This window comes from Melozone crissalis, unplaced genomic scaffold, assembly GCF_028551555.1.
Source record: "Melozone crissalis strain CALT ecotype California unplaced genomic scaffold, PUWL_Pcris_2 ptg000044l_1, whole genome shotgun sequence".
Lineage (NCBI taxonomy): Eukaryota > Metazoa > Chordata > Aves > Passeriformes > Passerellidae > Melozone > Melozone crissalis.
The window spans coordinates 2,592,571-2,619,018 of record NW_026535822.1 but is presented as its reverse complement, the minus strand read 5'-3'; the positions used below and the strand labels follow the sequence as shown (position 1 = coordinate 2,619,018).

Genomic DNA, 26,448 nt, shown 5'->3' with positions numbered 1-26,448 from the left:
GAATGGCTTTAAACAGATGGAGGGTGGATTTAAATTAGATATAAGAAAGAAATTTCTTTACAATGAGGATGGTGAGGCACTACCACAGGTTACCCAGAGAGGTGGTAAATGCCCCATCCCTGGGAGCATTCAAGGTCAGGTGGGATGGTTGAGTTCTGAGCAATCTGATCTGGTTGATGATGTCCTTGCTCATTGCAGGGGGGTTGGACTAGATGACCTTTAAAGGTCCCTTCCAACCCAAACTACTCCCTGATTCTATTATTAACCTGCAATGCTTTTAAAAGCCTGAACACTTCATACAAATAAATCACCTTAATAACCAGTGACTGCAAGACAGCCAGCCGAGAACATTTTGTTTTGGTAAACAGATTATTGATTGTATATCTGTGTCCTTGAGATGAACTTGACTCCTTGACAGCAGCAGGAGCCCAACAAAACAGGTTGTCCATAATTCCAAAATGGTGGATGGCCTTTGTCTGGAGCCAGCAGCGCATCAGCATTAGGAAGGCAATAAAGCAGCACTGATTTAGCATTGGCAGGGATTTCCCCTCCCTAAAACGCTGCCTTTTCTTTGTTTGCACAGCTGACCCAAGCAGCACAGTGTGAACATGGGCTTCAAGAGGCAAAGTTCATCTCCATGGCACAGATTTGCCAGGAATAAACTCTTTGTCCATGCTGCACTGTGCTGATGATGGAGCTGTTGGCACAAAAATAGGTCCAGGCAGCTCGTGCCCTTTGTAGCAGCATTTCCAAACCAGTGATTTCCAGGGCTTTATGCCGCTGTAATATTTATAATCAAGGAATGCCCAGCCAGAGAAGACAAGAAGAGTAAAACATTCTCTCCAAGCACTCCTCATCACACCAATATAAATAGATCTGTTTCCCCTGTGCACAGCCCCTGGCCCTGGTCGAGCCCAGAGATGCACAGAAGAAATATTTTCTCTGTTGATAGAACAGTTCCTACTGCAAAGCAATCCCCTACATGAATTTAGATCTGTTGGCAATTGTCCTCCCCAAAGCAAACAAGTTTTATTGGAGAACCAGGCAAGGAGTTCTGAAAGGAGGTGCCAGTAATTTGTTTGGGGCATATAAGCAAAAGCCCCTGTACCCACACCAGGCAATGAGCTTTAATTAGTCTCCATCTCATCTCTGGCAGGTTATTTTAATCAAGCACATCCTAACCAAGGCACGGAGAGCATGTTCACTATGGATAATGAGGAGTAAGGCACAAGGCAAGGGTAAAAGCACAAGGAACCATCATCAGCACCACAGCTCCTGAAACACACAGCACCCAGGCACACAACCCCTGGCCATGGCAGCTAATTCCAAGATAATATAGACTGGGAAAAAAAGAACAGCTTTTAAACTATCCCAGAGACCAGAGATATACTTTATGCTGAAAAACAGAAAGCCTCAAAGGATTGTAGATGAAAAATACTTTAAAACCCTTTTGTCCCAGGGAATAGTTACAGATCAGCAAATGTAACATCACATTCTCCTGAATTTTTCTGCCTTCTGTATGCTATTCTCTGAAAAAAGACAACAGCAATTCCTGGAAACTGCATTCCCCCTGCAGACCTACCAAAGCCTTGCTTCATTTACAACTCCTTATAAACCACACCAGCTTTCCCAAAACAGGCAAGAAGAAAGCTCCAGGGGTGTTTCATCTGAAGAAGTATCATCCATATAATTCCTATGCAATATAATTGGACAATATAATTCCTGTTTCATTTTCCTTAAGCCCAATGTCTGCTTAGATTTTGGTCAAGGAAATATCTTGAAGAGTTGTACATTAAAAAAAAAAAATCCCATCTGCTGAAGTCGGTTATAGCCATGTCTTTAAGAAGTGCAATGAAATGTTTTACTCCCACCCAGCTACTGGTGCACAATAATCTTGCCAGAAGAATATAAAACATCCAAAAAGAGGAGCAAAGTCAGACACACTTCTTGGCTACTGGCTCAGATCTATGAGCTGGCCCTCCTGGTTTAATGCACTCAGCCAGGCATGGCAGTGATGGATTCCTGTTTTCCCTTGCTTTGTCTCGAAACAAAGGTCAGGCAATACTTAAAAGACTAAAAGAGAATCAAAAGACTCTTGATTTCCTTTTTCTTTTTTTTTTCTTTAGGGACATGCTGGTAAAGTGATCTTACATTGTTGCTCTATAACCTGGGGTGCATTTCCAAGAAGCTTCACGGGACTCCTGCACCTCCTGATGCACATCTGAAGGATTTCACTGGATTTCCAAAGCCGGATCAGAGACCCAGCTGGAGGAACTCAGCCAAACTCCCCCAGAGCAGCCGAAAACAGCACAGATCTGGCAAGGTACATCTGTTTATTTGTTTATTTTGCGCGTTGTAATGTAGCTCACCCTCCTCCTGCTCCCTTTGTTAAAACCAGCCACTGTTCCCTATTGAAGCAGTTTAACCCCCTGCTTCCCATCCTTTCATCCCTCACTTAGCCAGTCCTGAGTGCTGCCTGTGTCCCTCCACATCTCCCTCATTCCTGAAGGAAACATTCACCGTATTTACTCTTTCAATAACCCTGCAGAGAGAAAACCCTTGTTTCCCCCCTTCCCCGATCCGAGCAAGTGCTAATTGGTCAGACACACAACACGCACACACAGAAGCATCGTGTTGATCTGATTGCAAATCCCCATACGTCAGCAGCCCAGAGACCCTCCTCCAGCTCGGATCAGAGGGAAGAGGCTCACCAGTGAGAGCAGCAGGTGCTGGAGGAGGCAGAGGAGCCGCTTCCCAGGTAAGGGACACTTCACTCCCCATCCCCAGCGCCGGCAGTCCAGCTCACTTTATTGCTGTGCGACAACAAAAGGCAGGAGAAGTGAGGCACTTCTCTCTGCAGAGCCTGGGACCGGTTGCCAAGCCTTTGATCTTCACGGTGGAGGGGGGTAGGGGTCGGTTTTTTGTTCATTCCCTGTGGAGGAATTCTTGGAAGTATGGGTCAGGCAATAGTGATGGATGTGGTGACTGCTACAGGTGAGATGATTCCTGCTGTGTCTCTTTCAGGGTACTTTTCTCTCTCTTCCCCGATTAATCCTGAACTTCTGAGATGTACAGCTTTGTCTATCTGTGCCAAATTTGGGGGGCTGCCAGTTGTTGGTACTGGGGATGGTTTTCAGAGTGAGTAAGTTCATAACTCACCCTTGCTTAAAGGTGTACTTTGATTGCAGGGAAATCCCCTTTAAATGTTAATTTCAGAAATACTCCCTGAACTATTTTTCCCCCTCCTTCTTTTGCTAGGGGACCCTGGGAGTGGGGAGTAGTAGTGTCAGAAACTTCTTCATTGTTTGTGAAATCGCTGTCCATAAGGAGCCTGAAATCCACACAAAGGCAGGCGCTAATTAACCACTGGAACGCTTCTGCTCCAGCACGGAAAGCAAGAGCTGTGCCAGAGAAACTGCAGCCATCCCTCCAGTCCTCCAAGGGCTGTGAACAGCCAGCCAGGCATGAAATTCCCCCTTCTGCCTCCTTGTTCCTGCCAGCCCCAAAAGAACTGTCACTTTAGACAGCTGAATGAGAGCCGCTCAACTCCCCCAGCAAAGAAAAGCCAAAGCTCACCGGAATGCTCTCAGAAAGAAGAGTTCCTTGACTTCTTTAGAAAGACATTATTCTCTTGTTTTCTTGGTTCATGGAGCCTTATGTCTTCCAAACATTTTCTTCTCCCATCACCACTTCAAAATCTAACTTCTCCAACGGGGGGGAGAGGTAAGTTAGGTGGTCCAAGAAGCCTCACAACTCACCTTTGAAAATAAGCTGCATCTAAATGAGGTAACAGCTGCTTCTCACAGGAGGGGGAAAATATCCCAACCAAACAAAAAACCTCTCACTTCTGGGCTAGTGAGGCTTTCAGTGGTATCTGGAGGCGGTCTGTGGTCAATAGGCATGGGAAACATCTTTTGGGATGATCTGAACAGCTCCTGCAGCAACGCAGGCAACAGCTGCTACCTGGAAAACAGCATGAGGTTCAACTTCACCCTCCAAGAGCAGGCAGCTGATTTCTACATTGTCCTGCCCGTGATCTACTCTGTGATCTGTGCTGTGGGGCTCACAGGCAACACTGCTGTCATCTATGTGATCCTCAAGGCCCCCAAGATGAAGACTGTGACCAACATGTTCATCCTGAACCTCGCTATCGCTGATGACTTGTTCACCCTTGTCTTGCCCATCAATATTGCAGAGCACCTCCTCCGCTACTGGCCCTTTGGAGAAATCCTCTGCAAGGTCATCTTGTCCATAGATCACTACAATATCTTCTCTCTTCTCCAGCATTTATTTCCTGACAGTGATGAGCATAGACAGGTACCTGGTGGTGCTGGCTACGGTCAGGTCCAAGAGGATGCCCCACCGCACGTACCGAGCAGCCAGGATTGTCAGCCTGTGCATCTGGATCCTGGTCACCATCATAGTCCTCCCTTTCATCATCCTTGCCAATGTCTACACTGACGACCTGGAGATGAGAGTTGTGGTCTCAATTTCCCCAAGCCTGAGAGATTTTGGTTCAAAGCCAGCAGGATCTACACCCTCATCCTTGGCTTTGCCATTCCAGTATCCACCATCTGCATCCTCTACACCATGATGCTCTACAAGCTGAGGAGCATGCACCTGAACTCCAATGCCAGAGCCCTGGACAAAGCCAAGAAGAAAGTCACCATCATGGTCTTCATAGTCCTGGCTGTGTTCCTCTTCTGTTGGACCTCTTTCAACCTGGCTACCATCGTGGCTTTGACCACTGACTTACCCCAGACCTCCATGGTCATTGGGATATCCTACTTCATCACCAGCCTAAGCTATGCCAATTCATGCTTGAATCCTTTCTTGTACGCTTTCCTGGATGACAGTTTTCGGAAAAGCTTCCGGAAGCTGCTGGAATGCAGAACTTCTTGAACAGGGGATTGGGCCTGGCAGGTCCCTGCCCTTCCAGGGTTTTTCAGGAGAAACTTTTCAGACTGGAGGAGTGGCCAATGAATGCACAACATCCTTTCTTGGGTTTATATGTAATGTGTGGTCTGTTTGTAACCCTCATCAGCAACAGGGTTTGTCCTGCCCACTTGCAACTCTTGTATTTCCCCTCTTTGCTCCCACCAACTTGCATTTCTAGATCCTGATTTTAATTTCACCCTCTGAATTACTAAGGACAGAACATTTCCTTTTCAGGGGTGTGCTTCTGCCACAGAGTGGTCTTTTATTGCCATCTGCTGTACAGCACGGACGGGCTGGAGACCAATTTCCAGAGGAGTGCAAAGCGCAGTTCTTTATCACTGAGTTATTAGGGAGGATTGTTTAATGGAGCAGAGCTAATGAGCACTTTCAATGAAACATCTGTAAAAGAGAGGATGAGTATTTAGAAGAGAAAAGAAATTATTTTCAATGTTCGTGTATGTTCCTGTGTGTTATGGCTTTCTTTTGATTTTGAAGGATTGTCCATCTTCCACCCCACCACAAATTTCCTCTTTTCTGACTTATTAAATTTGGACCAAAAGGAAGATTTGAGTCTCAAAAATGGTGCCAAACAGCACACCATACAAATACTATAACAACTGTGAGAACTTGTGTTAGAAATCATTTTGAACTAGTTGTTCCTGTAAAGTGTCAAATACATATTTATTTAAGAGTGAGTAATGAAATAAACCTCATGGGGGAATAAAGAGACTGGTCCTTCTTTCACAAGAGAAAATTTATGCTACTTGTGCCATATCTTTGCTATATATATTGCATTTTGCCTATTATAAAATAAACACAGCAGGTTTGTAACAAAATTAAGGTGGTTTGTAAGCCATAAGTAAGACTGTAGTGAGCACTGCAGATATAAAGTTTCTTCTTTCTCAGATAAATAGTCAGAATACTTGAACAAAAGTATTGGAACAAAAGGACTTGACTGGAAGAGTCTGGAGACCAGAAACTCCATATAGAAAGCTTGGAAAACTCATTCTCACACCCTTTAGCCCTGCTAGTAGTGAAGTTTGTATCTTACTGCTGTTAGGAAGGCTGTCATAGCTAAAATATTTCTTTTAAGCTTTCCCCCAACCCCAGGCACCAAGCTTGGCTCTTACCTGTCCAAATTCTCCCAGGAAAAGGCAGTACACGGAACATAAAAGGAAAGGAGGCTGTAGTTCTCAGCTTAAATGGGCTCCCAGAGCCATGGGTGGGTGTGGGTGGAGACCCCAGGTGAGACTGCTCGAGGAAATTCAGTGCCCTGAGCACCCCAACACCCAAACTGACAACCCTCAATACCTCAGGATTCCAATTTAATTGATGGAAAACTAAAAACAGATGTGTGGATACAAGATCACTCTGTAGCCTTCTCCATATTAAAGGTGCTAGCTGTGGTAGAACAATGAAGGAGAACACATTCTTCCAGGCAAACCTTCTCCAGGAATTTTGCTTTGGCGTGGTTGCCACCTGCTGGCAATGGGTTTCCTGGGTGGAAAAACCTCTCTGTGTGAGAAAACTGACTCAAATTATGTCACCTCTCACACAAGCTGCCCAATCAGCTGAAACATCGCTGTTTACTGGCACTGGGGCTCTAGGAAAGGCAATATATTTTATTAAGTAGAAAAACTACTGTATTTTTTTTCATGGAAAGGAGCTTTTCAGTGTGAGTTAACCACTTCAGACATGACAATGATATAGCTGGAGTTTTTTCCATTAAGTGGAAAAAATGATATGATAGTCACAGTCACAGCATGGCTCAAGAAGAGTTAAATTTCCCAGCACTGTGTCCACTCGGGTTTGAATGTCTCTGAGGATGGAGATGCTACAGTGGACAACCTGTTCCTGTACTTCACCACCTGAACAGTGAATTTCCTTCCTGTGATTTAATGGAACTTTCCATGTTTCAGTTCATGTCTCCTGTCACTGGATATCACTGAGGAGAGTCTGGTTCCCTCCTCTCTGAACCCTCCACGGGCATTTCCAGACGTTTCTTGCATCCCCTGCCCCTTCCCTTTCTGAGCACGGGCAGCCTCATCTCAGCATCTCCCTATGGCAGCATCCTGCTGCATCCGCGATTTTCTCCATGCCAAACACCCGACAGGAGCCTTGGCCGCTCGTGCGGGTGCCAGGCTCCCGGGGGAGAAGGATTTGGGCTGTCCAGGTGCCCTCCCGAGCCCAGGGGAGGCTGCAGCTCCCGCGGAGCCCCAGTGCGGTTCAGCCCGGCGGCACTAAGCGGCACTCGCTGCTTTCAGCTCAGCATCGCTGCATCCCCCCCATCGCAGCATCTTCAGCCTCACACACAGCCTGGCACTCTGCTCCTGCGGGGAAACAGCACATTCGGGCTTCCTGCACCTGGGCAGACCCTCGGAGCACAGCATCAGAAGCCAGGCTGCTTCGGCTCCTTCTGGGAGAGCAGAAAACACCTCCAGGGAGATGCTTGCCCACTCCCAGCACAAGATTTCCCCAGGGAAACCCCCACGCCAGCTCGTTCCTTTGAATTTCCTCCCACTGCTGGGGCTGGCTTGTCACACCAGCCCACATCGGCTGCATCCTGAACACTGGAAGCAGGAAAACAAACCCCATTAGCAATTCACTGCATAAATCCCTTCCTAAAGCAAGCACCCTGTCTGGGGTCTGCAGGGAGGCTGAATTAGGAACCCAGGCTTTCCTCCTCCTCCTAACCCCTTCCCAGCCATGCACAGAGTCAGCTCAGCCTCAAAGCTGGGTGGATTTCCTTCTGGAACAGTGTGTGCTGCATTAATGGGTGCAAAGGTGCGGGGCAGCCACCGGGAATTAGGGCTTATATTCCCATTTTTAGGAATTAGGGCTCATATTCCCACTTTCAGGAATTAGGGCTCATATTCCCACCACAGGCTTTCCATGCAGGCATCTCAGCTAGGGTGGGGGATCAGAAGCTGTTGTTGCTTTTTAAATCTTCATGCTGCAGCAATATTGTCTGTTTGGATCAATTGTCCTCATCCGAGCCGTGCTGCAGCTTGTTCTCCCGGGAAGCTCCAGTCCCCTGGGTCTTACACAGTCTCACACTGCCTCCCCAAGGCTGGTCACGATTTTTGGGTGAGAAAAGAAATAATACCCCACTGAGAGTTGAAGGCGTGGCTCTCAGAAGCATCTTGATGTGAGGAAAATATGGAAATAAAAATTAAACATGGATAAGCAAAACCTTGGACTGTGAAAGATGAGAAGCAGAAGGATATCCAGAAGACAGTGTTCAAATCAAGCCAAGGAAGAGAATTTGTCCCTTCCCTGTACAACCTGACACCTGTAGCACTCACCTTGTTTCCTTGGGACTGCTGGGAGCCCCTGGGTGCTGATGAGCCGCTGTTGGTCCCACCATAAACCCAATGAAATGACAACCCACTGGCTGTACTGCCAATTCTGGGAGAAACCAGCCCAGTTTGGTGCCTTCAGAGGGTCTCAGCACATCAAGGTTTGACATCCCCACCTGCTGCTGGGACTTCCCAGGCTGGGTTCCTCTCCCAGTGAGTCAGGAGCTCACCTGAGGATCCCCTGTGGGCTGTGGGACATGGTCCTGGCAGCTCCCTGTCCATACCCAGGGCAGTGTGTGGATCTTGTCCCATCCACACCACCACTGCAGCTGAGGCTGTGCCTGGAGGCAGTTTTGGGATGATAAATTTGATCTATGGCAGCTCTGAGGTCTCCAGAGGAGCTCCAGGTTTGTCATTGTGGAGTGACAGGATGAGAGGAAATGGCCTCAAGTTTTGCCAGGGGAGGTTTGATTAGATATTAGAAATATTTTTTAGATTTTTTTTTTTAGTTTTTTTAGATATTTAGAGGTTTGATTAGATTATCAGAAATATTTTTTTCACCAAAATGGTGGTCAAGCCCTGGAAAAGGCTTCCCAGGGCAGTGGTGGGGTCACCGTCCCTGGAAGTGTTCAAAAAACCTCTGTGTGTGACATTTCATTTAGTTTAGTGGTGAATGTGGTGGTGTGGCTAGTGTGTGATAGTTGGACTCGTTGAGTTTCTCTAAACTTAATTATTCTATGATATCAGGGATCCTCCAAAATAATCTTTCTAAAGAAACACCTGTTGAAAGGCCCCATTTCCCTCCCTCCCCCTTCTTTTGACTGGAAGCGAGGAAGAGGAGTTAATTTAAAGGCAAAGGCCAAAAATAGTGACTGTAAATATTGCCATGAGTCCTTGTTGGCATTTGTGTTTAGTAAGTGAAGATGCAGAGAGAAGGATCAAAGCTGCCTGAATGGCTTTTAATTACAAGCCTTGATTGTTTTATTTTCTCTCAGAAAAATACTGCAATTATCTAACAAAGCTCTTCAAGTGGAATTAGACACTAGCCCCAAGCTTCAAGGGCTGTTCAGTGGCTATTTTCTCTTTAAAAAAGAAAGTAAATTTGATGTGTGGATAAAAACCAGGCCCTCTATTGACTGCCTACAGCCGTCAAATTTGGTGCTTCCTGAGTAAACAGAGGATGGGAAGCTTTCCCCAAGAGGAAGTCAACAGCCTGGGGTGCACCAAAGGCTGGTGTCACTGCTAAAGGCCCCCACCACAATGTTCCCTGGCTGCCTGGGGTGGGTGCTTCCCATGTGGGAAGGAGGAGTTCCCTTTGAGGGTAAAATAAGCTATAATTTGGCAGCAGGACCTTTGTCATCATTTTCAGTTTTCCTGAGATGATTTCTTGCTGTGTCTTTCACCAGGACTTCTGCATATCTCCATCACCTCCCCTTGCTCCAATGCTTCTGCACAGCTCATGCCAGAAGTGTGAGACAACTTGGGAATTTCTAAGGTCCAAACCACCCCCTGGACAAGACTCAATAAACCAGCTGGATAAGGAAATCAGAGAAATAAGGATTCTGTTTCATAACCTTAACCCTCAAATGAGATCAGAGACTGGTAATTAACAAAGTCAGATTTCAACACAATGAAAAATCTCCCCTGAGACCCAGCCTGCTGCTGCTCAGCATTGATGGAAATCCTACAGATGTAATTAAATTTCCTTTATCCATGTGATGGGTTCAGCAGGATCCTTCATGCCATGGCCACACCCAGCTGAGCTCCTTCATCCACGCTGACCAGGAGCTGGGGTGTGAGGCTGATGGACACCATTTCATGATGGATGGGGCAGGTCAGAACCAATAGCTCACAGAATCATGGAATCAGAGACTGACAAAATCATGGAATCACAGAACCAAAGACTCACAGAATCATGGAATCATAGACTCACAGAATCATTGATTCACAGAGTCACAGACTCATGGAATCACAGAATCATGGAATCACTGAATCACAGAAGTACAGAATCACAATTCACAGACTCAGAGAATCACAGAATGGTTTGGGTTGGAAGAAACATCAAGATCATCCAATTCCAACCCCTTGGCATAAGCAGGATTCTTGGAAATTTGCTCTTCCTGTGGCTGAACTGCTGCAAGGGCATTTGAGAGGAAATCATATCCTGTTCAACAGCCCACTCTTGCAGCAGAAGGGGTTTTTCCTGCAGTCTGTGTTATTTCTGAGGGAGGATGTAGCTCCAGTGATGATGGAGGCTCCTGCTGCCAGCAGTGGTCAGGGAGAGCCCTTGGCCGGGCTGTCCCTGGCCCCAGCACCGGCCGAGCCGGCCCACACAGCCCGGGACAGGGAGCAGCGTGGGGGCCACAGGCTGGCGGGCCCAGCTGCGGCGCTGGGCAGTGGAACAGCTGCTGGTCCCCCGCATCGAGCACCAGGGGCAGGGCTCGAGCTCCCCGGCTGTCCTTACCAGGCTCTCAGCAAACTTAATCCGCCGCGCCTTCGTCAGCAGCTCCTCAAGGTCCCTCCTCTTCAGGAAGCGTGCCGCACAAAGCAGGGCTTGGAAAGAGGTTTGGAGAGTGGCAGAGAGCTGCAGGTGGCACCAGAGCCCAGGGCACAGGACCTGTGTCCCTGTGCCATGACCATGGGGAGGCTGGAGCCCGCCAGGTGCCAGGGCAGGAGTTGTCCAAGCCCCCTGCCAGGAATGCGGCACCATCACACAAAACCTCACCTTGGCCACATACAGGTTCTCATCATGCCAGCGCAAGAATAGAGGGAGCAGGCTCTGGTTCACAAATGTCGTGAGAAGCTCTTCCCCCTCTTCCACTACCAGCTCCATCACCTTGCAAAAGAGCTGAATGGAGAGCAGCTGTGGGATCTCAGTCTCTCAGAACTGGGGTGCAGGGTGAACAAGACTACCCCTGGGGGGCTCGGGAGTCCTGGAATGTTGCCAGAAATGTCTGGTGGCTGGACTTTGATCCCACATGGGAGATGACATCAGTATGAGGACAGGAGGATTTCACTGGGGTGAATGGTGAAGGGACAAGTTAATTGGAGTGTGAGATACAGGGTTTAAGATCCCTGTACAGGGGGGTCTAGAGAGGTAAGATGGAGGAATTGGGGCGTGCCCTTCTCCTTCTTCTTCTTCCTCTAGGCCTCCATTTTCTGTGGTGATGTTGGCACTCCAGGATTGGACCTTACTAGGGGAACACTGGTTAATAAGGGTAGAGGGTATTGGAGAAAAATGATAAATATTGTATACGTAACTCCGGGTATAAAGATAGACGGCCGCCCCAGGGGCTCTCAGTGTGTGCCCATGGCTGACTGCTGAGCAGAACTCTGTCAGGCCAAGAGAAAATCTTTTAGATAAGCAATTAATAAACACCGAGACCGAGAACAAATCTGAAGCTTCCTCTCGTCCTTTCGAACCCGGGGGCCCAAGGCCATCTTGGGCTTTTCCCAGACCATCTAGACAGCACCAAAATCCGACAAGCAACTGGCGTCCGCTGTGCGGGCTATCTCCCACCAAACCTTTCGGGGGGGGAAAAGCCCTGAAGAGCTGAAGAGCCAAGAGGACAGCACTGATAACTCCTGAGGAGGGAAGCCTGAAGAAAGAAAGAAGAAAAAGAAAAAACCGGCCAGGAGGAGCTGCAGAAATCAGCAGTCACTGAGAATTCCATCTCTCAGCTTCTGCCGAAGACAGTTCGTAGCAGAGCGGCCTGGACTGGGACCAGAAAGGCGCCTCTGGATCCATCTCTCGTGACCCGCTGGACGGAGATCGGGAGCCTTCAGGCCACTCTGACGACAGATTCGGTAAGAAGGCTGAAATAAGATCATGGGGGCCACACTCTCCCAAGAACAACGGGAAATCTTATCCACCTTACAAAGTGTAGCAGAATTATATACAGAAGGGATCCCAAAGAAAGAATTAAAACAGCTGTTACTATGGGCAAGGCTTAATTATCCACTTGCAGAGACATGGCTGTTGTTCGAAGTGGGTTTTGGCAAGAAATTAATAGGCATTTATATATTTTAGCAACAAAAAAAGATGAGACAGCGTTAAAGCTACTCTCGCCGGCAAGAATCATGTTACAAGGTATTTCAGTGCAGTCTAAAAGACTGGAAAAGCAGCGAGAAGCTGCGGTACCCTCAGAGAAGGGGGCGGAGCAGCGGAGCTCCGGGAAAAAATTAGCTCTGGCTTTAAAAAGCCAGGGGGAAAGGGCTCTCGAAAAAAGAGAGCAGGAAAAAATATTAAAACCCCCGATCAAAAATGCAACAAACCCCAAGGGCGTCCTGAAACTCCAGAGAGTGTGGAGGAGTCAGGAGCAGAAGGGGGGGAGCAGGAAGATAAGGGATCGGGGGGGGGGGCCTGTTCGCGGCAAAAGCGGCGACACGGCGGCGGCGGCAAACGCGGGCAGCGCGGGTGAAGATGAGAAGACGCGCGCGGAGGGCGAAATTCGCAAAAACCAGGGGACAGACTCACACACGGGCGTGGGAGCGGCGAACGCAGGAGGCGGGCTGAGGGAAAATGTGCAGCCTCAGAGGGCCGCCGCGGTGAGACGCAGGAGGCGCGCGGTTGTGACGTCAGACCCGGTGCGGAGATCAGCTCGAATAGCGGCGCGAGCTGGGGAGCCGGAGGGAGAAGTGAACACAACGTCAGAGGAGGAGGGGTTGGACTCAGGGACAGACCGAGGGGCGGGGACCTCGGAGGTGGTACAGGGGGGAGACGATGACGTCAGCTTGGGGGACACAGGGAGCGGCTCGGAGAGCACGCATGCGCAGAAAGTAGGGGGCAGGCGGACCCGAGCCCGGTCCCCTGTGACGTCGCGGGTGAGGAGGGGCCGTGTTAGGGATTCTACGTCCCGGGGCTCCACACCGTCTCCAGACCTGGTGCCTTTGGTTCAGACCCTCGGAGTCCCAGTCCCTTCCCTTCACGGGAGACGCCGAGCCGGAAGAGGAAGTGGGGCAGTCGAGATTGCTCCGTCATCCGAGCCAGGGAGGCCGGTGACAGCGCCACCTAGTGGCAGGAGGGCAGAAGTGCACGACATGCCGGGTCGGCTCGGCGGAGCCACAGCGCCATCTCGTGGCGAGACTGCAACAATGCAGCAATTTTTTCCAACAATATATAAAAAGAAAAGCACCTCGAAGAAGACAATGTTAACACAACAAAGGGATTATCCATCCTCGGAACCTGATCCACCGATCGTGAGACATTTTCTAAACAACACACAGGCAAAGCTAAGGGAAAGTCCTTTAGTTTTGATCAGGAACTCAGAGACCGGACAAATAGAGGGTCCTTTCAAACTAATCACTTGGGGAAAGGGTTTCGCTTGTATCTCCACAGATCGAGGTCTGAAGTGGGTGTCGGCACGGCACGTGAAGCCATTCCGAACGCGAGAGCACGAGAACGCTGATCCAAGAAACAAAGAGATGAGTACTCAGACAGAAGTCGAGACTCGGACTGCGAAAAACGACCCGGAAGAGAAATAAAAAGAAACTAAGGACCTTGGGGGGTTTTCACACAAAAGCGAAGTAATGGGTTTCATGATGCTTATGTGCATCATTCTTTCATTCATTGCAGTAAGCAGTGGGGGAGATTTACCTGTTAGTCAACCAAGGCAAAATGTATGGGAGACTTTAGCTCGGGCAGCGAATTTAGATAGTATCTGCCTGACACATTCAAGACCAGGTAAACCGTTTTCAGCATGCATGGTTGGATTGCCAGTGGACCAATGGCCAGTTCCAGGGCACTCTGCAATTAACATTTCGCAGGTCATTAAAAATCCTATAAAAGAGTGGTGTGCTTGGACACACCTGCTTCCTGTGGCTTCTACAGAACCTCAGGAATTGGAGATTTTTGGGTCCATGACAATGAGACTCTGCATGCAGTTTGAAGCTCCAAAAGACACAAAGGCGAAAACTATTGATTTAACTCCCACTCATGAATTTTATAAGAATGCCTCAACTTGGTGTAAATATACAAAGAGAACTACCAAAGGATCGATCCAAGTTCCGGTGCAACTGCCGCGGGGTCTGTTCTTAATTTGCGGGGACAGAATTTGGCACGGCATTCCTGCTAATGCCACGGGAGGTCCATGCAGCATTGGGGAAATTTCAATGCTATCGCCTGATTTGAACATGTTAAGAGAGGAAAAGCATAGAGAAAAAAGATCAATACAGCAATATGCAGCAGATTGCAATGATAAAATGTTTTCTTGGGACAAGAAAATGAGTATTGCTACAGCAATCTTCTCACCTCAGACAGCATCGGGGGTGGCCTTGACTCAGATCGACCGCATGGGTTGTTGGTTGAGCAAACATGCGCGGTCTGTGTCTGTCAAATTGGATGACATGTTAAAAGACGTCAGTAGTGTGAGACAGGCGACTCTTCAAAACAGAGCAGCAATCGATTATCTATTGCTCGCTCATGGACATGGGTGTGAAGAGTTCGAAGGGATGTGCTGCATGAATCTCTCAGATCATTCAAAGTCAATTCATGAAAATATCAAAAATATAAAGGACAGCATAAATAAGCTTGGCGAGATCACAGGATCATGGATCGATCAACTGGCAGAATTCTTTGACATCTCTCCCATTTGGAGAGGAATCTTAAAGATAGGGTTTTATGTTTTAATAGTTCTCCTAGTCCTCATACTTGTTGTCCCATGCATATTTGCATGTTTAAAACGTGCAATGAATCAAATGGCGAAAAAGATCTTTTTGGTGCAAACAGAAGGGGGAGATGTGGGATCTCAGTCTCTCAGAACTGGGGTGCAGGGTGAACAAGACTACCCCTGGGGGGCTCGGGAGTCCTGGAATGTTGCCAGAAATGTCTGGTGGCTGGACTTTGATCCCACATGGGAGATGACATCAGTATGAGGACAGGAGGATTTCACTGGGGTGAATGGTGAAGGGACAAGTTAATTGGAGTGTGAGATACAGGGTTTAAGATCCCTGTACAGGGGGGTCTAGAGAGGTAAGATGGAGGAATCGGGGCGTGCCCTTCTCCTTCTTCTTCTTCCTCTAGGCCTCCATTTTCTGTGGTGATGTTGGCACTCCAGGATTGGACCTTACTAGGGGAACACTGGTTAATAAGGGTAGAGGGTATTGGAGAAAAATGATAAATATTGTATACGTAACTCCGGGTATAAAGATAGACGGCCGCCCCAGGGGCTCTCAGTGTGTGCCCATGGCTGACTGCTGAGCAGAACTCTGTCAGGCCAAGAGAAAATCTTTTAGATAAGCAATTAATAAACACCGAGACCGAGAACAAATCTGAAGCTTCCTCTCGTCCTTTCGAACCCGGGGGCCCAAGGCCATCTTGGGCTTTTCCCAGACCATCTAGACAGCACCAAAATCCGACAAGCAGCTGCACGTGGCTGTTGTCCTGGAAGGAAAGGAAAAGACCTCAGCACCAACTACTCCAGGCCCATTGAGGCAAAGGCCCAGAACTGCACAGAGCACAAAGTTTCCAGGTAGCATCCAGTGCCCTTGGCTGGGGGCACATAGCCTTACGTTCTCAAAGTGTGGCAGGAGGGACTCAGCCAGCTTCAGGGCGGTGACGCTGGGTAGCAGGAGGTCTTTGTCCTGGAGCGTATGTGTGAGCACACAGAGGCTCATCCAGACCACCTCTGCATCTGGGTCAGCCAGCTGCTCCACCAGGTGTGGATAGAGGCAGCATATTCCTCCGGCCTGTGTGCAAGACCAGGCTGTGCTGTGAAGCCGTGAATGGCCGCAGCACCAACAGCTGCTTGGGGCACTGGGGCAGCTGAAGCAGGAGGCAGGAGAGCTGGGAGCAGCTGCCTCTGCTGCCAAAGGCCAGCCAAGCCCAGAGGTCTGCGTTGCCCAGCCCCACACTGCCAGCATGGCTTCAGCCACTGCCCCTTCTCACCAGCGAGGGCTCCTTGCTGAGCACCACAAGGCCTCTGAGCGCCGGGCGCAGCCTGTCCCTGCACTGGCTCAGCAGGTGCCTGGATACCACCAGCAGGGCACTGGGACCGTGTTTGCTCAAGTCCAGACACTCCAGGACCTGAAAGGCACAGGGCAGTGATGGGGGAGCCGGCCGGCAGGAGCCCAGAGCCTCATAGGGCCAGACCCAGGCAGCAGCAGTGGGTGTGGGCAGCCTCCCAGGCAGCTGCGGCTACGGGAGGCCCAAGAGCTGGGAGGCAGCTCAGCCAGGCAGCGCTGGCCATCAGGCTTACCTCCACAAAGAACGCCAGGGCAAGCAGATGCCAGCGGGGCTGCTTCCCGAGGAGCAGGCTGAGCAGGTGTGAGGCCATGTGGGGACACAAGGGGCTCAAGCCACGGCGCATCTCCCTGGCATGGGAAAAAGGCACCAAGGCCCTGAGCCGGGCGGGCAGACCTCTCCCAGGCGTGGTCTCACAGAGGTCTGATCTTTCTCCAGCACTCTGCAAGGGGACATGGGGCCCTTGGGAGGCGGCTGCTGCTGGGCATCCTCCTCTCCCAGCCTTTCCCAGTCTGCTCGGCCCTCCCTCGCTGACAAGGGCTCTCGCTTACAGCCCCAGGGACTGTGTGGGGCACTCTGGGCAGGGGGCACAAATGCTGACGGTGGCGGCGGGGCGTAGGAGATCTCACCTGGCCAGCAGATCTGCTGCATAGTGCTGGGTGTCGGCACAGAGCAGCTTCTCCCAGACCCGCTTGTTCTCCAGAGCCACCAGCTTCTTGTCAAAGCCCAGGTGGGAGAGCAGAGCCTTCATGGTCTGCACTGCAAACCTGCATGCCGAGCAAAGGCCAGGTCACTCTGGGAGCGCTGGCCCTGGCCATGAGGGCGTGGGAAGGACAGGGTGACTGGCACCTGTGGGGATGGCAGGGAAGGCCGTGTTCTTCCCGGCACGCTCTCCAGAATCTCCCAGTTTCAATGTCCCCTGGCATCTGCTCTGTGGTGGTGAAAATTTGCAAGAGCAGAGCCACAAACAGTTGGGGAGAATGAAGCAGAATGGCACAGTGCCACTCACACATGGGAGCAATCCTCCACAGCACCAGAGTTGCCTGCAAGAGACAAAGCAGCCTGAGGCAGCGCTCAGTGCCAGGGTGTCTATGAGGCAGGGCCCGAGGGGAGACGCAGGGGGAGCACGCGGCCTGCTGCCCCTGAGCCTGCCCCTAGGCCAGCTTTGAGCCCAGGCAGGGAGCTGCAGGCTAGGGAGAGCAGGGAGAGGTGCTGGAGAGGCAACCAGGAGGGCGAGCAAAGACCAGCTCCAGAAACTCACAGCCAGGGCAAAGACAGCCTTGTCTCCGCAGGAGAAGCTGCCATAGGGCGGCTGCTCCTCCATGGCAGAGAGCAGCGCTGGAAGCACCTCCTGGGCGGCCACTCCGGACGTGCCGATGGCTCTCCACATCAGCGTGGCGGCTCTGTGTGAGCAGAGCTGTGCGTCAGCACCGTGCCCCGAGCGGCTGCATGGGGCTGGGTGACAGAGCCCCGGTGCCCTGAGGGGCAGAGAGGGAGCATGGCAGAGGCTCAGGAAACAGAGGGGCCCGAGGCTCCCGCAGCTCTCTGCCTGTCTGGCAGAGCCCACTGGACAGGCTGTACAGGGTGATGGGCCCTACGGGCCGGTGAGCACTGAGCTCTCGAGGCACTTGTGCTCCGTACCTGTCACACGTTGGGGCACAGCATAGGAGGCTCATCACCACTTGAACAGGGTGTTCCTCTGTCAGGTTCAGAATCTCCATTTGCAGCCTGGCATCCACGGTGACACAGGACGCCAGTCTCCGGAGAATATCCCTGACCATGGCTTGCACCTGGAGGACGCGGCGTGGGGAAGACTTGGAGTGCTGTCCAAGGGAGCAACTTGCCCAGCTTCCCCGAAGAAGTGCTTGCCTTCCCACCCCACTGTAATGGCCTCAAAGGCTGAGGGGGTCCAGCGGATGTAGCTTGAGGAGCCACATGATCCTGGGAGGCCTTCAGCCCTGGCCCCAGTTTGCTTAGCTGTGGAGAGCTTTGTTCAGACATGGCTTATAGAAAAAGGCCATGATCACATACAGCTGGTTAAAAAGTAAAAGGCAGCTGTAACCAGCAAGTTCTCAGGCTTTTCATTAAGAGCAATAAATACCTTGTCCTTGGCTAAGTTATGAGAAAAACATGGTGGAAAACATGGAGTCCTTGAAGGGTGCTCAATAACAAGTCAACAGCAGGATCAGAAAAACAAGTATTAGCCTCAACAAGAAACCACAGGTATTGACAACAAAGGAGGGGTTGGTGTGTAATCTGTAACCAGTGATGAGCTCGGGTTTTGCAATATGTATGAACTTAATTAACACTACTATAAAAGTGTGTAAGCTGGATCAATAAATCTGAGATCGATGCTCATCAATCGGATGTGTGCTCGTTCTCCCTTCACTTTCGTCACTTACCTGCTGTGGAGAAGCAGCACACTTCTGGAAAACCTCCAGAGTGGGTGCAGGAGCCACGGTCAGTGTGGGCATGGCCTGAGTGTCTGGCATGCCCTGAGCCTGGGTGTGGGTGATGGCCATGCCCTCAGTCAGGGCCATGCCAGCCTCCGCCCTGCCCTGGGCCGTGTCCTGCTCAGAGGCTGCTGCGAGCTCCAAGGACGCTGAGATGGCAGCAGCCTCTGCCCGCAGCTGGCCAGGCCTGGAGTCGGGCTGGGCCGTGCCCTTGGTGCCGGTGCCACGGGTCTTTGTGCGGCCCAGGTGCAGAAACCTCCGCAGTGTCTGCAGCAGAAGGAGGGAGGGAGGGGAGGGACGTTCCATGGCCTGCTCCAAGCGCAGGGATCAGCCAAGCAGCGCCAGTAGGCCCGGCCCAGGTGGGGATGGCCGCAGGTACCTGCGCTGTTCTGTGGAAGCGGCCACGGGTGGGCTCCTGCTCTTGAGTTGGGTCCCTGGCTGCATCTGTTAAAGAGCAAGCGCAGCCAGAGGTAAGGGGCTGCGGGAGAGGCTGGAGAACACAGTCCAGCCCTGCGCTCCCCAGGCAGGGAAAGCCCGACGGGAGCCCAGGGGATGGAGCACGGCAATTCAGGGGCGCAGCCCCGGTCTCTCTCCCATCCCATCCATGGGCATGTCCACAGGAATGGGATGGGATGGGATGGGATGGGATGGGATGGGATGGGATGGGATGGGATGGGATGGGGTGGGGCAGGGCCAGGCCAGCTGCAGGCACCGGCCCAGCAGCCCAGCTCCACCACTCACCGTCCTGCAGCATCTGCAACTTCTCTGGCTCTGCAGGCTTCTGCACTGGGGCAGCTGCAGGGCCTTTGCTTTTCTTGCCCCGAAGCCCCTTGAACAGACTGAGCAGTCCGCCCGCCATCCTGCTGTCTAACCTTTCAAATGCCTTGGCAAAGGCCCGCGTCAGCAAGGGCTGCAGTCTTGCCTTGAAGGCACCTGCAACAGAGGAGCCTCAGAAAGGCGAGAGGACAGCAAGTCCTGCACTCGAGGGCTCCTGCCACAATGACAGGAGGCTCCTGGCGAACAATGGAGGTCACCAAGTCCCACGGCCTGGCCACGAGGGCACCAGCTGCAGGGATGGGAGATGCCTCGGAAAAGCTCCGAGTCACCAAATGCCGAGGTCTGGCCGTGAGGCCAGCCACAGGAGGAATGCCTTGGAAAAGCTCCAGGTCAGCAGCCAACGAGCTGACTGTGCAGGGTCGCCTCACAGCACCGCTCTGTCACCTCCTGTCCCGTTGCGTGCACTGAGCACTGTGGCGTGGCCGTGTGGCTGCCAGCCCCTATGTCAGCGCGTGTCACAAAGGGCTGCCAAGACACGGTGTCCCTTTCGGTTCCACAGGGAACCTGCTGCACCGTGTCACAAAGGGACATGCTGCCACGTGCCCCGGGGCCAACCACTCCCCACCCAAGGTGCCCCCGCTTGGAAGGAATCCATTGCCCCAAATGTCTAACACAGCCCTGGACACACCAAGAGCTGCCAAGTGCTCGGAGAAGGACTCTCCACGGGGCCCGCACAGCCCAGCTCGCTGCTGGCCCTGAAGCAGAGCAGCTTCCAGCAAGCAAGAGGCAAATGCATCTTGCCAAGAGTTAAAACACAGCAGATAGGGAAGATGGCATGAATGTGCATAAAGGCCTTTGAATTCACAGGTCTCTGAGAGGCATTTGGGGCTCTTGGCTGGACAGAGATGATCCCCCTCTGTCCTGTGCTCAAAGGGGGGGGACACACCCTGCCGCTGGCGCTTGCCTTGGTCTCTGCAGGCCCAGGCAGATTGCCAAAGCTGCTCTTCACAGCCTTCTCCCTTGCCATGCCCCTCTGCCAAGTGCAAGGGGCCTCAAGGATGGAAAGGAGCGCAAGGAGCCAAAGGGAGACAGCTGCACCTAGCTCACTAGAGACTCCTGGGGAAGCACTTTGCTTGAGAAGCAAGCCCCTCTCTTCCAAAGGCATTTCCCCAAATGTGTCCATTTCCCAGGGAACACCAACACACACTTAAGAAATCCTGGCAAGGCTCAATTACTTCTGCACCTTGTAGCACAGGCACTCCAGCTCGAGCTCATCTTCCTTCTCCCGAGCCTGTTTCCTCGTGTCCATTGTGGCACGCAGCCCCGGACCCCCTATAAACAAGAGCTGCCCGCTGCCCCTTCAAGTGCCCGAGCTCCTGCCTGCGTTCACGACAGCAAAACCAGGCTGTTCCCAGGCAAGGAGCAGAGCCCTGTTCCCGCAGGAAGCTCTCGTGACCCCCTTCCCCACAGTGCAAGCGGCACTTCTGCCTGCCTGCCTGCCCAGAACGCTCTTGGCACAGCAGAGCACAAGCTGGCTGGCTCTGGGCTCAGCACAGCCCAAACACAGGCACGGGAAGACACAGCTGCGGCTGTTTTGCAGCCATGCCCCAGAGGGATGGGATTGGGCCCCTGCCTCTGGTCTCACTGCCCTCTTCCTGTCCCTGTGTAGGGATGGAGCATTGCTGTGCTTTCAGGAAGCTCTTTGTGGAAACTTCCGCCATTGCAAGCTCCTTTGCCCTCCGTGGATGCCTGCACTGGAATTCCTCATGGCTGGGTTCAGACCACACTCAAGCTGACTCTTCTACAACTCAGAGTCCTTGTCCCCTTCAGCGTGCTCAGCATGCCCTTTAAGTCCACGCCGCTGTGCAACTGGAGCAGCAGGGCAGGGACCTTTGCAGCCGGAGCTGCCCTTGTTCCTCTCTGTCCGTGCCCAGAACACAGCAGGCAGGAGAAGGGCAGCAGGGCCCTGCGTGTCCCCGGGCTCAGGTTTTGTGTCACTTCAGCTCCATGGAGATGCGGTTAAAGTGAAAAACCCAAACAGTTTATTAATGGAAAGCGAAGGTAGGGGGTGAGCTGGGAGGCAGAAAAGGGGATGGGCAGGGCCTGAGGTCTGCAGGGAGGGAGGTGCCAACAGGGAGAGAGATGGCAGGAGCTGCTGGGGCTTCACACAGGCTCAGCTCTGAGTAGCCAGAGCCGTGCTGGAACTGCAGCTGGTCCCTTCTGCTCTGTAGATTCTCCCATCTTTGATGGGCACTGGAAATCATCGAAGGAGGCCGGTATAGGTACATCTGATGCAGGAGACAAATGAAGTTATGCAGATCTTCCTTCGAATTTCAGCTGAACCCATGTGTTCATGCAGGATGGACTCTCATCTTCCCTGAGGGCTTGAAGAGCTGGAAGAGAGAGGAACAGAGCCACGGTCAGAGGCCGGATTGAGGGAATCCAAGGAAAGCCTCCTGCCAGGGCCATCCCAGCCGGCTCTTGCCATGGCCAGGAGGGAGCGGGAGACAAGGGCTTCAGCCAGAGGGTGCTGGCCACAGACCCCCCATGTCCCCGAAAGTTCTCCGGGGTGTGCCCCCACCACCCCTGGTCCGCACAGGCAGCAGAGCCCTCCGCAGCCCGGGCACGGATTGTAGCTGCGGAGCCGGGATTTGCAGCTGCCCCCACACCCCTGGCAGTGCTCGCTGCCACGTGGCTGCCCTGACTCACCCTCAGTGAGGACCTGGAGCTCCTCCTGCTGCCCCATCACGAGCACTCCGGCCACCCCTGGCAAGACAGAGCATGTGGCGGCGCCAGGCGGCACAGCTGCCCGACACGGGCTCTGCCAGCCCTGCGGCCGCACGCTCTCCTGGCAGGCAGGGCTGCTGCCGGGCCCTGCCACACGCTGCCGCCCCAGGGCACAGCTGCAGGCGGGCGGCGGCAGCAATGCCCAGGGCGGGCGGGGCTGCAGCGGCCGGGGCGCGGCTCCCACTGTAGCCTGGGCAGCAGCCGGGCCGGGGGCAGGGAGGGGCGCGGGGCTGCCGGCTCACCCATGAGCCTGACGGCCGCCTCTCATAGGGGCCTCTGTGGGCTCTGCAGGTGCGGCAGGGCCCAGCGCAGGTGCTCGGCTGCTCGGTTCTCGTCCTGCAGCAGCTGCGGGGAGCGCCGGCAGGGAAGGCTCGGCACGGGCTCTGCCCCTGGGCAGAGTACTATACAGTAAACAGTACTATAATGTTAGAAATGAGAAGCTTGACTAGGTCATTATTCAAACAGCAATCAATTTATTAATTATTCTGGTAAAGTATGAGCAATACAGCGCTGAGTACAGTGCGGGAAGTTTTCCCTCCAACTGCACATGGATAGTTGAGGCTTACCAGCATTTATAGGGGCATTCCTAAGCTTTCTCAGCAGTTTCTAGTCCAAATTTTTTACTCATCAGTAGTTTCTTTTCCCAATTTTTACATCACAATTCTATACAGTATTGTGATTATTTTTTCTCAGGATGTATCCCAGAAAAGGAATATCCCAGGTGGTGGGGGGTCCAACTTCTGAACGAAGAAAGAAGTCTCCCAGCTGGTGGGGTCCAGATTCCAGACATGGCTTTACCTTCTGATTGCAAGGACTATAAATCTCACAACAGCGATGTCCAGCTTCCCTTGGTCAAAATCGTTAGTCCTTGCGTTGATATTCATATTCATTTCTCAAGCTGCTTTTCACTGTTTTGTCAAGGCCTGAGATAGGCATATTTCATTTTTATATATTCTAAAGCTATAGTTTCAAAGATCCTTACTACAAGCAATATTCTGAAATTATACTTCAAAAGGTTATTATTGCAAAACTCTTGAAGGCTTAGCTACAAGCAGAAAGTTCCTGTCAAAAAGCAACATCCTCAAAGCTTTATTTCAAATACTTCTAAATCAACTTAAGACTTATAAAAGCTAATTAGGAACAAAGGATAGGTTCAAAGGCCTTCTTCCATGCTTTGCTTTCCTCAGTAATATTAGAATTCATCTTTATAAGTGTCCCATGGTTGGTTTCCACACATATCAAAATCACAAATACACATGTTGCTTGTATGTACCTGACACAAAATACAGCTTTGTATTTGACAAAAGGAGAGAAAGGAGAGCGATCTAGAAGATGCATCAGCAATTGCCTAAATTGTTTCTCATCTTGCAGATCTGCACTTGCTGGGGAGCCTGATTTTACACCAAGCACGTGGGGAACCATTCCCAGCAATTGGGAAAATCCGAGGTCGTCCACCCACTCATAGATGAGGTCTCCAAATTTGCCTCGAAAGTGGGTCCAGCTTTTATAGGCCAACATGAGCAAGTCCAAGTGACTCAAGGATATTTTTCGGCCCAGAAAGCCCTGCAGCTGATGGCACACTTCACAATCAGCAGGGGACACAGCTCGGCCAAAGCCCAGACCTCTGCTGGGAGCCTTTCTCCTCAAATACCCTTCAGACAAACCTCCATGCAAGTCAGTTGGGAAAGCTTCTTCAAATGATCCATTTCTGGCACATGACTACACAGGGTTATGGGAAAGATTCTAAAACAGCTGCTCTGGAGTCAAAGAGCCAGCACTAAGAGCCCTTGTCATCTCTTTGTAGCTAAATCCCACTTTGGGGGATTTGAGGGAGTTTGGAACAAGCTAGAGAGCAGACCTCTGAGTGTTTTAGATGATGCCATTGCTTTTTCTTCTCTGCTACATAGACAGGAAGGGTGAGTTTGGCTCACATCTCCACCGCATGGCTCACAAGGCCAAAACACTTGTAGTTACAAGAGCTTTGAAGGATTTCTTGGCCAAGAAGACACTGCCAACAAGGATATTTATGTTTTGCAGCCAATCCTTCAATACTTCGTCTTAGGGGCTCATGCTGCAGTGTAAGCTTCCTTAGCCAATCATGTTATGACACACAAACCTACAGCACTGTATCCTAAGCTTCTTGTTTACCATTGTAACTACTTTTTTTTTTTTCTAGATCTTCAGCCCTAAAACTCTAAACTTTCCTCCACTTCAACCTTCCTCCCCGTCTCTCTGCTATAATAAACTAGAAATCCACATTCTCGCTTCTACCACCTAAGTTTGGAAGCCCTTTCCAAAGTCTCCGATCAAATCCTGTGTTTAATTCTAAGTTTTGCTGACAAGACCAAAGGTCTGAGATTTCCCTGCATTTGGGTTTCCATCAACACTGATGCTGTTAGTTCCAGAGTGCCCGGGATCCCTCTTGCAAGTCAACTCTGGCAGGAACAAGGCGGGCAGCTGCCGGGGGGCTGCTTGTGGCCTCTGACAGCCCAGTGCTCAGGGCTTGCCAGCGCCCCAGCCCCTCAGGGGCTGCCCCAGCCCGGCCAAGCTGCCCGGCAGCAGTGCCGCAGCCCCACAGCAGCTGCAGAGCAGCCCCATCCAGAGGCACCTTGGAGCCCTCAGCAAGGCAGCCAGCAGCAAACGGGGAGGAGGATACAGAGGGTGGTTCCTTCCTGGATCAGGGCTTGTGGCCATCTCCAGGCACCGCTCTGGCAGGGATCCCTGCAGCCCCGGCCCCTGCCCAGCCGCTCTGTCACCAGCACAAAGGCTTCAGCAGAGCCACCACAGGACAAGGGGCTTCTGGCCATTTTCCCTTGCCCACTGCATGCCTGGGCAGCTTGCTGAGCCAGGGTACCCTTCTCCCCCTCTTCCCCAATGCCCAGAAGACCCTGGGTGGCAAAAGAAAGCTCCTGGGAGTCTGTGTATTATAACACACTCTATATTCATATACTAAAGAAAAAAAAACAAAAAGAAGAAAAGAGCAATCTTAAAGAAATGGAAAATTCCAGCTGGCTCAGGTGGCCCCAGCAGACAGAGCCTCTGGAATCAGGTCTCTGCAGAGCGGCAGCAGCGCAGCCAGCCAAGCCCCAAAAGAGGAGGCTGTGTCCTACATGCCCTGAGGAGCTGATCTTGCAGCCTCTGCAAGAGGGAATATCGCTCACTCTAAAGTGCCTGGAGGACATACAGTGTTTCTAGTGCCACGTCCGACATGGCACTGCTGATGTCCGCAGTCAGTGGTTCAAGGGCTGCAAGAGAGCGGGACAGAGCCATGGTCACATCTCGGATCTGCGGGGGGCCGAGGAGTGCCCCCTGCCAGGGCCATCCCAGCCGGCTCTAGCCATGGCCAGGAGGGAGCAGGGATCAAGGGCACCGGCTCCAAGCTGCTGGCCACGAATCCCCAAGGTGGCCCTGAAATCTCTGTATGCTCTGCCCACGCCGCTCCATGTCTGCACTAGGAGCAGAGCCCTCTGCCACCGGGGCAGGGCTTTCAGCTACTCCGGCAGCCCCCGCTGTGAGCCCACTGCCCTCACTCACTCACCAGTACAGATCAGCTGCAGATCTTCCTTCTTCCCCCTCAGGTGCCGCCCGGCCATGCCTGTGAACACAGAGCCTGTCACAGCCCCAACGGCACAGCACCCTGTCAGCAGCGCTGCCGGCGCTGTGGCCACACGGGCTGCTGGCCCGGCAGAGCTCAGCCCGGGCCCTTGCCGCACGCTGCCGCCCTAAGGCACGGATGCCAGAGGGCGGCCGCAACGCCCAGACCAGGCGGGGCTCCACGGCGCCGGGCCGTGCTTGCGCCGCCTGGGCAGCAGGCGGGGCCGGGGCCGAGCTGCGGCCGGCCGGGGAGGAGCCCGGGCTCGTGGTTCACCCATGAACCTGATGGCCGCCTCTCGCAGGGACTCCTGTGGGCTCTGCAGGTAGGGCAGTGCCATGCGCACGTGCTCGGCCGCTCAGCTCCTGTCCTCTGCCAGCTGCAGAGAGCGGCAGGAGGGAAGGGTTGGCGCGGGCTCAGCTCCTGGGCCGGGCGCTGCCAGCGTCCATCGCCGGCCTCGCCTGCCCGCCCAGCCCTGAGGCGCGGCCAGCAGCCGCTGGCCAAGGGCTCCCGGGGGGAGGGGCAGAGGGCCGGCTGCTGCCCGGGGAGCCGTGGTGCCGCCCCGCAGCCCCGCCAGGCCGGGGCTCCATGGGCACCCGACTCAGGCCCACAGGAGCCTGGAGAAGAGCCCGCGCGGCCTCT

General features: G+C 52.5%; 1 pseudogene; it reads left to right on the top strand.

Annotated features, from left to right (window-relative positions):
- The first annotated feature begins 3,900 nt into the window (after window positions 1-3,900).
- LOC128942836 (neuropeptides B/W receptor type 2-like) lies at window positions 3,901-4,902 on the top strand (annotated as a pseudogene).
- Window positions 4,903-26,448: the final 21,546 nt, after the last annotated feature.